Source organism: Choloepus didactylus, chromosome 7, assembly GCF_015220235.1.
Source record: "Choloepus didactylus isolate mChoDid1 chromosome 7, mChoDid1.pri, whole genome shotgun sequence".
In the NCBI taxonomy this organism is placed as follows: Eukaryota; Metazoa; Chordata; class Mammalia; order Pilosa; family Megalonychidae; genus Choloepus; species Choloepus didactylus.
The window spans coordinates 21128959-21145974 of NC_051313.1; the positions used below are offsets into that span (position 1 = coordinate 21128959).

The 17016-nt window shown below is 38.2% G+C and overlaps 1 protein-coding gene across 1 annotated transcript in view; it reads right to left on the reverse strand.

Moving 5' to 3' along the window:
• RNF146 (ring finger protein 146) overlaps positions 1 to 7378 on the reverse strand; it is a 35458-nt gene extending 28080 nt beyond the window's left edge. The window contains exon 1 of the mRNA XM_037842114.1: positions 7266 to 7378. The gene's annotated coding sequence lies outside the window, so the exon portion shown is untranslated. The remainder of the gene's footprint in view (positions 1 to 7265) is intronic.
• Positions 7379 to 17016: the final 9638 nt, after the last annotated feature.

Here is a 17016-nt window from a genome sequence, read left to right on the forward strand (position 1 = left end):
ATGACCACGTATCTCAGGTTGTCCAGGATGGACCTTGCATGTGTCTAGTTTTTTCCTGACAGAAGTTTGGAAAACAAATTTTACAGACATCCTATTCTTTACCCATCACAAAGGCCTTCGGGCCATCACTCAAGTCACTTTACTCTCACTTTACACAATCTGTAGATGTGAATTTTCTGGTTCACAGCTCCTGTTGGTAATTACTATCAGTCATTACCCTCATCTACCCTTTCCTACTCCACAAGTCTTTTAAACTATGCCAATCCATCATTTTAATCTTATTCCCAGAACATATCTGACTGAACTATTAAAGCTTCTAATCTGAAAGATGTAAACACTTTTTAAAAATCTTATTTGATCATTGTTCATATTCCTATGAAATAATTTTACAGCTAAACTTGTTCCTATTTCTAATCTCTTTTGCATGTATTTACACATCCTTTTTCTCTAACAAATCTCATCTATTCCCTTCTACCTCCCTGTTTTCTTATCCAGTTAATAAACATGTTATTCCCGAAAGGAAGTATTGATTTGATGACTAAAGGACTCTAAATTAACAGAAGCAAAGTAGCTTCAAGATAATGCACAGAAAATCCTCTAAAAAGCCCATATTTGGACACCTAAATAGGTTGTGATCCCTTTTTAGAACTATTTCACATAGTTGAAATAAAGCTATTGCCACAAATACCAAAGTAAAACCTTTGCTACATATACACTAGGAGAATAATCACAGTAATTTAAAAATTCTAGTTAACCCAAGGGTACACAGTTCTTTTTGCTTCACTGGCTTGAAGATCTAGTAATTGAATTTGAGTGATTTATCCGAAAAATGCCATAATTCTTTGAATGCCCTTTAAAGATAAAAACAAAAAACCCCAAGAACAGAGATGTATTTATTCAATAAATAACAGCAAATTATCTACTATAAACAAAGATACTTTCCTTCAATATGATCTTTCTCTTTCAATAGAATACTCTCGTCACAACCCACTATGATGGTTAAGTTTCAGTAGTAAAAGGAATATATCAAAATCGTATTCCATATTCTCGTATAACCCTTCCTTACATTGACTGATGCTCCCTTTTAGGAAACACAAATTAAGAACATTTATTTATCCTGATTTTTCCCAATGCTGGCCTAATTTCTAGGGCTATCTTAGAAATGCCTTCCTTCAATTTCCAAAATCCTGATGATTTTTATTTCTTCCTTCAAAGTATTTAATAAACTAATCTCAAATACTACCCTATTGTCTTAATGCATTTTTAAAATTATTTTACCTCTATTCATTATCTTTCAAAGATACATTTGTAGACTCTTATAAACTGAGATTTAGCAATACTACTCCAACAACAAAAGTGAATCCAACAAAAAGCATACAAAACACTTTACACATATAAGGAATCCTACAGTATCCCTAAGAGTGCACAATACAAACATTTTTAATAATTCTTACAAGCTACGGTAATTTTTCCATTTTATCTATGCCCCATGAATAATTTTCAAAGGAGAGACTAAATGATACTAATGGTCAGGGTCAGGAAAAAGAACAAAAAAACTTATGTAGTACGCTAGTCCCTAGGTATGCAAACTGTTGTCCCCAACCAGCAGTATCAGCATTACCTGAGAGTTCCTTAGAAATTAATGAAAAAAAAAAAAAGAAAGAAAAAAGAAAGAAATGAATAAGGTCTCTAGATTACTCATATGCACATTAAGCTTAAAGAAGCAGTAGACCCATTATATCTTGAATCTTTAGAACAACCAGATGAAATATGACTATAGTCATTTTACAGATGAGGTTCAGAATGTTAAGCTTACCCAAAGTGACAAACCTACGGGCAGACGGAATTCAAAATTAAGCACATCTAACATCCCAAATATGGGCAGAGAATAAAAACGTATTGGCAGAGTCCCCTTGAGGGACTGGGGAAAAACGTGGAAACATTAAACTTCCCCACCTGATATCCTCACAAGCTTTAGGGAGTACCAATTTAGAAGGCCGAGCCCTCGATCTTGAGGCTTGCTGTTATGAAACATGTTACTACAAAGGAGAGGCTAAGCCTACTTATAATTGTGCTTAAGTGTCACCCCCAAAGAACTTCTTTTGTGGCTCAGATGTGGCCTTTCTCTCTAAGCCAACTCTGCAGGTAAACTCACTGCCCTCCGCCCTACATGGAACATGACTCCCAGTGACGAGCCTAGACCCTGCATCATGGGATTGAGAAAGCTTTCTTGACCAAAAGGGGGAAGAGAAGTGAAACAAAATAAAGTTTCATTGGCTGAGAGATTTCAAATGGAGTTGAAAGGTCATTCTGGAGGTTATTCTTAAGCTTATATAAGATATCCCTTTTTAGTTTTTAGTATTGTAATAGCTAGAAGGAAATACCTGAAACTGTTGAATTGCAACCCAGTAGCCTTGATTTTTTTAAGACAATTGTATAACTATGTAGCTTACACAGTGTGACTGTGCGACTGTGAAAACCTTGTGGCTCACACTCCCTTTATCCAGTATACGGACAGATAAATAGAAAAAAGGGACAGAAATAAAATGAATAATAGGGGGTGATGGGATGTTTCGGATGTTCTTTTTTATTTGGAGTTTTATTCTTATTTTTATTATTTTTTGGAGTAACTGACTATGGTGATGAATGCACAACTATATGATGGTTCAGTGAAAAACTGACTGTATACTGTGGATGACTGTATGGTATGTGAATGTATCTCAATAAAACTGAATTTAAAAAATTAAGTGTATCTAAAAAAAAATCATTTGTAGTATACATTGTCTCTTAGGAAAAAGGTCTCAAGTGGTACTAATACTCATATGATGCAAGCCACATATGTAATTTAAAAGTTTCTAGAAGCCACATTAAAAACAGTAAAAAGAAACAGGTAAAATAAATTTTAATGATATTAATTTATTTAACCCAATATACCCAAATACCATTTCAACATGTATTCAATAGAAAGAAATTATTGATGTGATATTTTACTTTTTTTTTTGTACTAAGTCTTTGAAATCTAGTGTATAGTTTACACTTACAGCACAACTCAATTCAGACTAGCCACATATTCCCAATAGCAACATGTGGCTACTGGGTATCATACTGGGTAGTGAGACAATGCACATCTAGAATGTCTTTATAGTACCCCAAACTGTCAATTTACCACAGGAATTAGTGAATAGAGAAAATGAACTCCATATTACTTTACTTTTACTGGGCACTGATAAAAAAGAAAATGCATATTCTGTTGGGATCAAAGTTGACAGGTTTAACTGGGTCAGATTCGGCCAAAATGACCGGTGAACCATTAACACCTGAGAACTATAATGACAATAGGGCATCACAGGTCATATTTGGAACAGTCATGGAAAAAAACCCTCAGAAAATTCCTACATTATTTGAAACCAAAAATAAAATAAGAATTAGGGGGTGGGGGAACTCTAACTTTCAGTCAAAGGGGGGATATAAGATAGAATAGTGTAATTCTAACTTCAGGCCAGAATTAATTTGGCAAACACAAATAATTCAAATATACATAAATCCTGCTTCAGCAAATGATATGTAAATCATATGCCAAACTCAAAAGAACTTACGCGTTACTACAGTAAAAGTTACCACAATGTTTTAACATGTAAATACCAATTAAGCTGATGAGTTAAGGCCCCTTCCTTAGGTGCAAATTTTTATGATCTACTAAGAAGGTAACTGAAAAAGAGAAAAGATTTGAAACTAAATTAGGAAATCTACCCCTTAACAATTCTGGAAAAAAACTGGCAGACTAAATTTAAAATTGCATAGTCTTTGAAATTATCAATGAATTTAAATCATTTACCCACCCAACCAATGAAATAAGTATAACTGAAAATGAAGTAATATTGTACTGAATATTGTAGTATTTGTAATTGACAACCATCTAACAAACTCACACTCCTATTATTTGCATATATTGTTATGTTCTCTGAAAATATCTAGGATTAATTACAATTCCATTTTTCAAGTCAGTCACAAGCTCAAAAAATCTCCAGGTAACAGTAATTTAATTTATAAAATTTGATAAAATAAATGATTACCTTTTTAAAACTAACCAGAAGGAAAAGATGAGTATGTAACAGTTAAAATACAGAATTTTAAGTATTGGAAGAACTCCTGAATTTCTCCATTTGCTAACAGGTATTGTTTACTAATATAGTTTCTACCTTTTATTTATACGAAATATACAAAACAGGGAATGTTCTATTTAAAAGCTCTAAAAGATAGAAAAATACTTCCAACTTCCCAATCTTGGGTATACTAACTCAAAAAATAAACAAATAAATAAATGTAAAAAGACCAGAAAAAAGGAGTAGAGAAATCAGGTGTTATTTAGCAGAGAAAAATCTTAATTTTGAGGAGTCCTAAATTGATACATGTAACTAAACGCCCTAATGTTTCCGTTTTTAGCTTTCCCTACTTAATTCCCTGCTTTTGCCTCTTAAAATTATCAGCTTACAGAAAGCATAAACCATACTTGGAAACAGAAGTCTTCAATCAAAACTCATTTCAGCTAAATGGGGCCCAGTACTTCACACTACTCTATCTTAAAGAAATAGTTTATCATTTATCACTTTCCTTAAAAAAAAAAAAAAAAAAAAAAAAAAATTATTGTATGACAATCTACTACTACCTTTAACAACCTTCACAATCAAGCAAAGTTTTAAAAACTTCCCAAAAAAACATGTAGGCCTCTAATTTTACTTTTTAAATATGAATAAATACTATTTTAAAGGTATGTGAAACATAGAAGTGACACAGCCTGCACCATTTTGCAGAAAGCCTAGGCTCTGCCACCAATTTTCTGTGTGACCTTGCCTTGGTCAAGCTGTAACTCCGAATGTCTTAGTTCTTACACTCTATAATTCTGTAATTCTAATTAACAGACTTAAATTTAACAACAGGTTTTGTTTTAATTAACCTAAAAGGCAATAAGCCATGAACACTAAATATAGTCCATAAACAAGCACAGGTGATTGTAGCCCCAGTGCTAACAAGATGGCTTCAATACCCACAAAGATTGTTCCTAATCCAAATCACAAATTCATTTCACAAATTCAAGTTCCTTAGTCAGAAACAGAAACCAGAAAATGGAAAAGGTTCAGCACAAACACTGTCCCAGCTCACAGTGCATCAGGAGTTTCATGCTAGTATATGGCTGTACATAACACTCATATTCCTTAAACAGATGAATGTTAAACAGAATGAGTAAAACAAAGATTTAATTCTATCCTTTATTTCTACTAAGTCAAGACATCGCTTTCTGGACCCTTTAAAAAAAAAAAGTTCGCCTCTTTCTTCTGACAATTTAAGCTGGTGGAAACTGAAACAAAACACTTTAGCAGTTAACACATCTGGTTTAAGAGAAAATGCCATTTCTTTCTTCCTCTTGTCTAATAACCAGCTATTTGCCGAAACAGTTTTCCTGATGACTATAATTCTACCAAGTTCCTAACAACCATAAAATAACAAAAACCTTCAAAATTTTCCATTTGCCCACAACTGACATTGGCCGATTTGAGACATAAATTCTACATTCAACTGGGGCTTGACAAAATGCTCTAATTCAAGAAATACAATGCCAAAAGAAACACAACCAACTTCTATTTTCAGTGCGGCAGTCACTCTTCTGGTTTTCTCTCCAAAGTGAGATTTACCTGATCTATTTTCATGTGTGTTTAGAGTACATGTGTTTACTCAATTTTTGCTGTTCATAAAAAATCAAAAAACTTGTGCCATGTGGGTCATTTTCTTCATTGGTTCTATATGCCACGTTTTAAGTCTAAATATAGATTAATTTATTAAAAAGTCAAAAACAGCCCTAAGTCTTCAAATTTATGTAAGTATATACTGCTTTCAATGCCAAAATTATACTTTCACATCCCATTTAAACAATGCATACGTGGTGGCGGGGTGGAGAGGTCAAATACTTGAAATGTCAATCATACAAAGACAAAGCATTTTCTATCAATTCTTAGCTTTCTTCTCTCTTCCGTTCCACAATACTTCAATATTCCAACATTACAAAAATGTCAGTTAAAATACACGTACTTTCAAAACTTGACTAGTAAGTGCTCACTAAAATGACACTTAGGTAAGAGAAATAAAAACATATCCGAAAACGAATAATCGGGGGGGGGGGGGGATTAATCTAGTTTTCAGAATGTGTAAGTAAACTTACAGTCCCGTAGCTCTGTCGAGAGGACTGTTTCATCTCCACTCTCAAAATCATTTTGAAACCTTTCTCTAGAAGCCTTCAGAAAATAAAATCGCAACCACAACGGAAGACCCGTACTCTTTTGGACAGGATGGGGGGGGGTGGGAGGGAGGGAGAGAATTCCGCACCCAGCAACCAGAAGAACAAAGCAACAGCCTGGCTTTTAAGATGCACTTAGGTTTGGAGGCTCAATGGGTATTCTGGGCGATCTCTTAATTGTTCCGATGCTTTAATTACCGTCAAAAAAAAAAAAAAAAAGATGTAGGAATATGCAGCGCTGGGTTAAACTAGGACATGTTGGCTGGATCCCTGTCTTCGTATTAGGCAAGACCCAGAGACTGAACAGGAAGAGAAGGAACAGAAAGAGGCAGCCAAAGACACTCCGGAAAAAGACAAAAATCCATCCAAGGCAGGGACTGTACACCCGGGCCTCGGTCTGACCCTAGGACCAAAGTGTTTCACTCACAAGGTTAACAGGGCGCAGGTTACCCCCCCAAACCACCGCCACCCCTAAACCCTGAAGCCAGGAGGTCCCCCAGTTACAGGCCCAACACCACTGCCGAGGGGGGAGAGAAGGACCCACTGCGAACCAAGGCCGCGACGCGGACCGGGAGAAAGAGGTTGCGCAGTAATGGCCGCGGCTCCACCTCTTGCACCCCGGCAGAGGCCGGCTCCGGGCCGTCGCCCCGGGCAGGGGCTGTGGCCACCGCGGGCCACGCAGCGGCCGTCACAATCTTCTTGCCTGCGACAACAGCATAGGCCAGGGCGGCGGCAAGGGCCGAGCCGTCCCGTGCCGCCTCCGCGCGCCCAGTGGGGCCGCGCCGGCCAAGGGCGTCCGTCTACGTACTAGCCCCTGACCCCGCCGCCGCCGCCCCTCTCAGGCCCCGAGCGCAGGGCCCAGGCTGCGAGTAGCGGCTGGGTGTGAGACCACGAGCTAGCCTGCTCTCCCCGGGTTAGAATACCGGAGTGGCTGATTTCCACCCTGCCCCCGCAAGGGCTTCGCCCCGACTCCCACCTTTCCCGCCACCGCTGCGACCACTTCGCAGTCTTCTCTCCTCGGCCTCGGAACCCGCAGCGGCCGGAGACGCGCGCGGACGTCACGTGATCGCCCGGCGCGCCGTGGGGGCGGGGCCTCGACCGCGCTGGGGGCGGAGCCACGCGTGGGGCGGAAGCGACGCTGCGCACTGGGAGCCTTCCCGGCTCACTTTTCTACGCTAGGATTTCTTTTTTTGGGGACCTGTAGTTTCGCTGCTTGAATGCTTCTCACCGCTTTCCATTTTGTTTTACTTGTAATTAGGGTCCAGGGGCTTCTGAAAAAATATGCACTCACTAGAGAGAGATTTTGAGTAAAGGAAATGAAACGGGTAGGATCAGCGCATGGAGTTGCTCAGAAACCCAAATTAGGGTCCAGAAGCCCTTGGGCACCTAACTGGGTTTCCTGGTAAAGAGCTTTGGCAAAGTTCTGCGTGTTCTCTCTCCAAAGAAATGGGTTTCGTCGGATGTTCCAATTTGTACACCCTACGAATGACTGAACAGTTTAATTGAGAAAAAAATGGATCTTACTTTCCTTTTGAATTCATTTTTCTCAATAGAAGAAGGCAGGCATAGAAAGCTAGAGGAAGCGATTAATCAACACAAGAATCTAACATTAAATGGCAACATTTTCGTTGCATGCGTGGGGATTTAAATATCAAACCTCTTGCCGTAACCTCCATTTCATTTTAGCATATGCATTGCCTTTTTCGGAACTAAATAAATTTTCTTAATTTGTAGTAAAATAAAGAGGGTGGGAGGGAACACTTTTTAATCCGTAAAGGAGTATATATTTAAATATTCCAGAGCAGTGTCTCCTTACTTGCAATGATACTACAGTTGAGATTTCATTAACTTTTATTCCGTTTGGAAATGTTCAATGTTCTTGTAGATATAGAAATGTGTACAGTTTCTTTTGTTTCTCTGGAATCAATTTATTTCAGGCTCCTTATTCACAGCATTAATATGCAACCAGTATCTTACAGGGTTCCATCTTATTTAATGATGTTTACTCATGTAAGAAATACTATTTTTCTTTTAACTTCTATAATTGTAGAAATATTGAAGTGTATGTATTCCCCCACCTTGAAGCTTAATTCCCTATCCTTATCCTTTCTTTAGCCATCTAGTTTTACCCTCTGTCCTACACAGCCCATGAATAGATAATAGTAAAAAATTAATGTATATTCATAAATTCAAGCCTGAAGAGATAGTATTAATTCTAATTTATAATGTGCCAGACATTGTTCTCAGTGCTTTACACATATAAATTTATTTAATCTCACCATAAGCTCTGAAGTAGGTACTGTCGTTATTCCTGTTTTATAGAACAGGCACGGAGGAAAGCAGCCAGAAAGTGGTAGAGCTGGGATTTGAATCTAGGCAGGGACTGAAAGAGTTCACCTGGTCTAATTTTTAATTTTACCAACTAGAGAAACTGATATAGCAGGTTAAATGACTTGCTCAAATATGTTGTTAGAGAAAGAGATGGGATCAGAGCACAGGAGTTTCCTGGTCCATAAAAACTTTTAATTTAAGAGTTATTCTCAGTTCTTCAATTGCTCTAGGCACATATTTAGAACATATTTTTTAAATGAATGTTATGAGCCATATTCTTTCTGTATATCTGTCTTTTCATCCATTCACACGCAAGGCAATAATCAACAGGGATCTGGATACAGCCCTTCAAGCTTCAAACCCATCTCTCATTTACAGTCATACAGTCTTTGCCACTTCAGTGAATGGCTTTATCCTTTCTTATCCAAATACAGCTTTCATTCCTCTCTTTCTCTTATGCTCCATATACATTTTGAAAACAATCTTTTGGCCCTTGCTTCAAAATACATCCAGAATCCCACCATTTACTGCCTCTACTACAACCTACATCATCTGTTGTTTGTATTTTTAAAAAGTCCAGGAAATGGTGTTCTTGCTTCCGTCCTTGCTTTCCTTTGAGTCTATTTTCAACAAAGAAGCCAAAGTAAAGCTATTAACAAGAGTCAGATCACATCTTTCCTCTGACCTTGCAAACCGTTCACTTAGCTTTTTGTTTTAAACACAAATTCTCAACCTCAAAGTCCTTGCAGTTGCTATTTCCTCTGCTGAGAAAACTCTTGCCCAAAATAGATTGCTCAAATGTCACCTTTTCAGTCAGTCCTCCACTAGCCACCCTATTTTAAATCATAACATTCCCCATTTTCAATATCTCCTATTCACCTTCATTTTTTTTCTCTAATACTTCTCACCATGTAAAGAATGAGTTTTTCCTTATTCATCTTTATTGTGTATCACTCCACTCTGAAATGTAAGTCTCAAGAAAGCAGAAATGTGTGTTTTATTTTGTATCCCAGGTGCTGAGAACAGTGCCTGACACATTTAGGAGAGGCCCTCTTTAAATATATGTTGAATGAGTGAATATTGCATGCACTTGTGTATGTACGTATATATACACATATTCATATCTATATATTGAACAATATATAAATTAATAAAAATTGAACTCTTTGGTATTTGTCATCAACCACATATAAAGAGAATAATTAAATGTATGGAATAGTACACACCCTATCTCCATCAGCCACCTGCAAGGAAGATAGTAATTAGTTTCTATTTCTGCTTAATCCATGACAGAAACTCTCCATATTGTTAGGAGTGTTTCCAAATAATTGGTTTCCAGGAATTGTTAAAATGCCCAAACTCAAATTATTTACCTAAAGAAATAAATAAGAGCCTAACAGGTTTAAGATGTCTCTGCAATATTATTGTCACTGGCATTCTATTTTGCTTTATTGAATCAAAGATAAAGATGATATAGCAGACTGCTAAGATTTCCCCATTTTTATAATCCATGTCTATTTCCTTATAAAATGTTTGCATGAAATCACACATCTGCTCTAAGTACCCTCTCTTGTCCATACCTGAAAATGTCTGATGTTATTTGTTTTGCTTAATGATCACACTATTATTTTTCTTTAGTTAGTATCTGAAGACTTCTATGAAAACATGCATGAGAAAACTGTCATACATGTTACAGTGGGAAATATGTCGAAACCATTGGTCTAGGCTAGGGCAGTGGTTTTCAAGGTTTTGTCTAGGAACACATGGGAGTTCTTGAGACCCTTTCCAAAGATCTGAGAAGTGAATATTGTTATAATAATGCTAAAACTCTACTTTTTTTGTTCTCTCTCATTCTCGAGTGTACAGTGGAGATTTCCAGAGGCTAAATGATGTGTGATATAACAGCAGTTTGCAGAAACAGTTATGAGAATCCTGCTCTATCTATTAAGTCAGGCATTAAAGAGATTGGCAAAATGTAAAATAATGCCACTCTTCTCAATAAATTATTTTTGTTTTGGAATATATATTATTTTTCAAAAAATATATTATTTAATTGTGTTAATACTTAATGGCTTTAATATTATTTTTAAATGAATTAATATTTTAAATACTTCTGAGTTTTGTTTCAAATTTTGTAAATATTGATAGATTAACCTATATAAATAGAAGTTCTTTGGAGTCCTCTATAAATTTTTAAATTTTATCATTTCAAGCTGATTCTACCATGCCAACAATCATCTGATAGCCATGGACACAACTTTCTCATATGTCTGGAATCAGAACAAACCAGATCAGGAATGCAACAGTCATTATAGCCAGCAGATGGATAGAAATAAAGCCAAGGGGCAGTTTTGGAAAGCAGTTTTTTCCATTTCAGTTGAAGGATTTGCTCCAGGAGCTGATGCATAGCTTGCTGTCTGTCCTACCATTTGTTCTTGTTCTACTCCCAGTAATCAAATAATATATACTTTTCTAGTAGAACTCCCTTGTAAATAATAGTATATTAGCCAGTTTTGCTAGTGATTTTCTTTTACCTAATGTGAAAATGAATAGTCTCTTTGACTAGTCTCTTTGACTAGTTCTTGGTGTTGACTAGTTCTTGGTGCCCCAGAAGTGTACAACTGAATTATGACTAATCTATGCTTGGGAAATAGCCTGACACAAAATAGTCACGGAGTCCAATTTATACTTTGACTATTAAGTCAAGCATGCTTCTCCTAGTGCTATTTGTATGAATACGTGATATATGTATTGATTTGTGGATGTCTTACGTTGAAGATATTACCTATTATATATCTCCAAAATTCATGCATGTTTCATTAAACCACGTTATCTTTCTTCAAACATGGGATTGAGAGGAAGGAATAAACACTCATTTTTAGTTTTTGACAGAACAGTTTATTTTGAACTAGATTATTATTTTAATAAAATAGAGACCAAAAAATGCAACCTACTGAATAAAGGAAACAGCTTACAATCGTAAAATCAGCAGTACGTTTTGCGATGCCACATTCTCTTCAAAATGGTTAGGATTTAGGATATCGAAGTTAATTGGTTTTATAATCATACACTGTTGGTATTTATTTATTCATGGGATTGTATACATTTCAAATATCAGTTTAGTACAATTGTAACCTAAAAACTTGAAATATTTTCTCAGAAGTGTATCAATCAGTATCTGGTTTGGAAAGCAGAAACCATCTTCAGAATTTAAAACAAAGGGAATTTAATACTGTGAATTGGTTGCAAAAATATTAGAAAACTTGGAGAAGCAAAAAGGGGAAGAGGAGGAAACCCAGGATTCAGTAAACTGCAGAAAGTCACTAGCTCTCCTAAAACTGAGGACAAATGGGTTTGATGGTATTCCCAGGAGCCCTGGTACATTTCCTACTGAGTCTGCTGGAGCTCTTCTACTGTTTGAACTGCTGCAATAGGTAACCAGGGGCCTGTATGCTCACTGAAGCTGCAGGGAGCCCAGGAGCTCATGGCCACCAGCAGTCTCTCCACAGCCAGTGCCAGAAACAGGAAAGAATTGTCTTTTCCCTCCCACTTCCAATTGCATGTGAGTACCTCCCATTGGCAGAACCAAACAGGAAACCAACTGTCAATGGATTCTGGAAAATGACCTTTTCCAGCTCCCTTGGCTACAAAGAAGATAGAAGTGCCAAATGCAGGGCTGAGAATCAACAGACAAGGATCTCACTGAAGAAGTTCCAGGAGTGATTTATTACATTACAAGCTCAAGATAAGAAATATTCTGAACTGTGGAAAAACTAGACTATTTGATTGCCTATTATTTTCTAAGCACTTAGCAAACTTCATTTATTCATGGTAAGGATCACAGGTCCATGGATATCATTAGCACAATTTTCTGTGAGACAACTGAAGCTCAGAGAGGTTAAGAATACTCATGGGACTCACAGGTACCCTAGGGTAGAATCAGGGTGGACTGAGGAGCACTATGGGGTCAGTGAAGGCATGATGGGTCCTGGGATCCACAAACTCACTTGAGCATGCTGTTGAACATCTCTAAACTTCAGTTTTCTTATCTGTAGTCATAAAACAGGGAGAAATTATCACCTCTATTCATAGATTTGAAATGAAGTTTAAGATACAGTGCTTAGCCAGGCTTGAAAAATCTTAATTATTGTATTATCTGACCTAAATTCTATGCTAGTTTCACTTGAGCCTCTCATTCAGTCTACCAGAAAGCAAAAAAAACAAGCATTCATAACTTCATAACTTTTTTGATGGTATTGCCTTTTGGTGCATGGTAGATTGAATGATGTACACCAACAAACACATGTTCTTAATCTTAATCCACACTGTTGTGGGTGTGAGCCATGAATAAATAGGACATTTTGAAGATGTTGTTTTTCAGTTGAGCTGTGGCCCAGCTGCATCAGAATAAGCCTTAATTGAGATAACTGGAGTCCTTTATAAGTGGAAGTAATTTGGACACCATCAGTCAGAGAAGGCCATGCCAGAAGAAGCAGGAAGCCAGTGGAAACCAGAAGGACAGACCCAAGGAGAGAGGATCACCATGGGGCGAGAGGCAGAGATACAAGCCAAGGAACCCCAAGGATTGTGGCAACCCTGTGCAAGGATGCTACTGACTTTGGGCACAAAGCATAGCCAGGCTGATGCTTTGATTTTGGACTTCTAGCCTCAAAAACCTTGAGCTAATAAATACTTGTTTAAACTAACCCATTGCATGATAATTATCATAGCAGTATGGCAAACTAAGCTAGCTAGAAATTGATAACTTGTTTTCTAAACTCAAATATTATCATTTCTGAACAAATTGCAAATTTAAAATCCATGTCTGATTTTTTGGCATTTCCAGTTCTCTAGATTACAAATTTTAGTTGTGTAACTTTCATAAATAAAAATCAATCAATAGCAGTTACATTGTTTAGGATTCATTGCCAATATTATGCACTTTTATTTTATCTCTATTAATTCTGGTTTTGGGAAGGTTCTTTAAGGACACTGAGGTCTCTCCATAGAATTTATTTTACAGGTGAGCTTTATTTCATATAATATGTAATACTTTTTACTTGTTAATTCACTCTCAAACTTTGTCATTACTCTTCTCTACCTAGAGAACATTAATGTGACAGATTAAGGTAACAATCACCTTTAATTTTATTGTAATCTTGACTCTCTTTATATGTATTTGGATTCTATGGTCTGCTATAGCTATTCTGGGGTGATATTTCCTTCCTCCACCCCTGGGAAATTATGTCCTTTTAGGAAGGCATGGCCCAAATAAATGTAGGACCCACTGCAACTACAAGACTGTGCACAACCCATATATGGCAGGGGCAGGAATGATGTGCAGAATAAGTGACAAGAAAATTACTTGCCCTTACTGGGCTCTTTATTCTGTGCAATAAAGAGATCATTTGCTGAAACTCCTGTTGTGCCCTCATTTTAGTTTCCTAGACTGCTTAAACCGAATACCATGAAATGGTTTGAACTGAACAATGGGAATTTATGAATTTACAGTTTTGAGGCTGAGGAAATGTCCAAAGTAAGGCATTGTTCCGGGTTGCTAATGCTGACATTATGCAAAATACCAGAAATGGATTGGCTTTTATAAAAGGGGGTTTATTTGGTTACAAAGTTACTTACAGTCCTAAGGCCAAAAAAATGCTCAAACTAAGGCAGCAACAAGAGGAGGATACCTTCACTGAAGAATGGCTGATGGCATCCAGAGCACCTCTGTTAGCTGGGAAGGCACATGGCTGGCATCTGCTGGTCCTTTGCTCCCAGATTGCATTGCTTTCAGCTTCTGATCCCAATGGCTTTGTCTCTAAGTGTCTGAGAGTCCTCTCTTAGCTTCTCAGGGGCAAACTCTGGGCTTCATCTCTTAGCTTAGCATCCCAAACGTCCCTCTGTCTGCATCTCCAACCATCTGTAAGCATCAGCAAGTGTCAGTGTCAGCTCTTGAGTTCCAGAGCTCTCCTGAGTAGTTCAGTGAACTAATCAAGACCCATCCTGAATGGGCAGGATCCACACCTCCATGGAAATAATTCAATCAGAGGTTCCACCCTAATCAACAGACTAATCAGTCTGCCCCCACAAGATTGCATTAAAGAATATGGCTTTTCTGGGGGTCGTAATATATCCAAACTGGCACATTTCACCACCAGAACCCAAAAAGACATGTTCTTTCCAAATGCAAATATACATTCATTCCATCACAATATAGATAAGTACAAAGTCTTAATGTTCACCTGTGGCTGTGGACCTGTGAAACTCAGAACAAGTTATCTGCTTCCAATATACAAAGGAGGAACAGTCATAGGATAAATGTTCCCATTGCCATAGGGAAAAATTGGAAGGAAAACAGGGGTCACAGGAACAAAACAATTCCTAAAACCTGCAGGGCAAACTTCATTAGATTTAAAAGTTTGAGAGTCATTTATAGAGCAATGTTTTTCCCTCAGGGATTGAGAAAGCAGGAGTCCAAACCTATCCAAGGGCCTTCAAGGCAGCCCTTTTCTCTCCAAACGCTGGGGTGAGTGCTCCAACATGTCCATGCATTGGGGAGACCACCTTCTTCTCGGCTCCACCCTCCTCAAACATTGGGGCAGCACCTGGACTCTCTTCCATCTCTGGGACACACTCTTAACCCCTTCAGAACAGTGGGGTGGTGGCCAGGCACTCCGCAATCTCCAGGGAATGTGCTCCACTCTCTCTGAGGCCTGGGGTGGCAGCACTCTTCCTGAGCATCAAGGCGGAAGGCCCACCCTCTGCCTCTAGGCAAACTCACCCTTTCCACGTGCATGGGTTGTTCTGCTCTCCTTGCCCCAGAATTCTTGGCTTCAGACCTTGGCTTCCATGGTTCTGCCTTCTCTGAAGAAACTTTTCCTTCAATCTGTCCCTTATCTATCCCTTTTAGTCCAGACTGGCAGTGGTTCCATTTATACAGATCTCACAAAAAATTTGTTGTCTTGGCATGCGGCATACAGCGGTCAAAACTGTCAGCCAATAGGACTTTCCACAAATCCTTTCTGGGTAATTCCATGTCCAATCCTGGCTTGTACTGAAATGGCTGGCTGTTTCCAGGTTTTGTTAAATCCTCACATGAGGCTGTAGCCTCTGGAATTTCACTTTCTGAAAGCCCAGAGATTTCCAGGCCATCAATTTCTGGTTTCTTTAAACCCATGGGTTCAGTTCTCAGCTTATCTCTTTCCTCTCACATTTTATTGTAAACTGCAAGGATAAGCCAGGCTGCATTTTCCACACTTCGTTTGGCAATCTCGTTAGCTAAGTATCCCAGCTCATCACTTTCAAATTCTGCCTTCCATCCAACACTAGGACCCAATTTTGCCAAATACTCTGCCACTTTAAATCAAGGATCACCTTTTTTCCAGTTGGCAATGACATATCCATCATTTCTGTTTAAAGCTTCATCAGAAGTATCTTTAGAGTCCATGTTTCTACCAACAGTCTTTTCAAAGCAATCTAGGCCTTCTCTATCAAGCTCCTCACAATTCCTCTAGAATTTTCCCTTTATCCATTAAAAAAGCCATTCCCCATTTCTCTGGTACCAAAATCTGTTCTGGTTTGCTAATGCTGCCCTTTTGCAAAACACCAGAAATGGATTGACTTTTATAAAAGGGTGTTTATTTGGTTACATAGTTACAGTCTTAAGGCCATAAGGTGTCCAAGGTAACGCATCAACAATTGGGTACCTCTACTGGTGAATGGCCAATGGTGTCCAGAAAACCTCTGTTAGCTGGGAAGGCACATGGCTGGCATCTGCTCCAAAGTTCTGGTTTCAAAATGGCTTTCTCCCAGGATGTTCCTCTCTAGGATGCAGTTCCTCAGAAATATCACTCTCAGTTGCTTTTGGGGTGTTTGTCTTCTCTTAGCTTCTCTGGAGCAAAAGTCTGCTTTCAACAGCCATCTTCAAACTATCTCTCATCTGCAGCTAATCTCTCAGCTTCTGTGCATTCTTCAAAGCGTCCCTCTTGGCTATAGCAAGCTTGCTCCCTCTGTCTGAGCTTATATAGTGCTCTAGTAAACTAATCAAAGCCCATGCTGAATGGGCGGGGCCACTCATCCATGGAAATTATCCAGAGTTATCACCTACATTTGGGTGGGTCACATCTCCATGGAAATGCTCAATCAAAGAATTACAGTCTAATCAACACTAAATACCTCTGCCCACACAAGATTACATCACAGATAATGTCGTTTTGGGGGACATAATACATTCAAACTGGCTCAGGGGGTTTATTCGGTTACAAATGTAAAGTTCTAAGGCCATAAATGTGTCCAAACTAAGGCATCAATGAAGGAAGGCCGATGGCATCTGGAACACCTCTATTAGCTGAGAAGGCACATGGCTGGCATCTGCTGGTCTTTTGCTCCCTGATTGC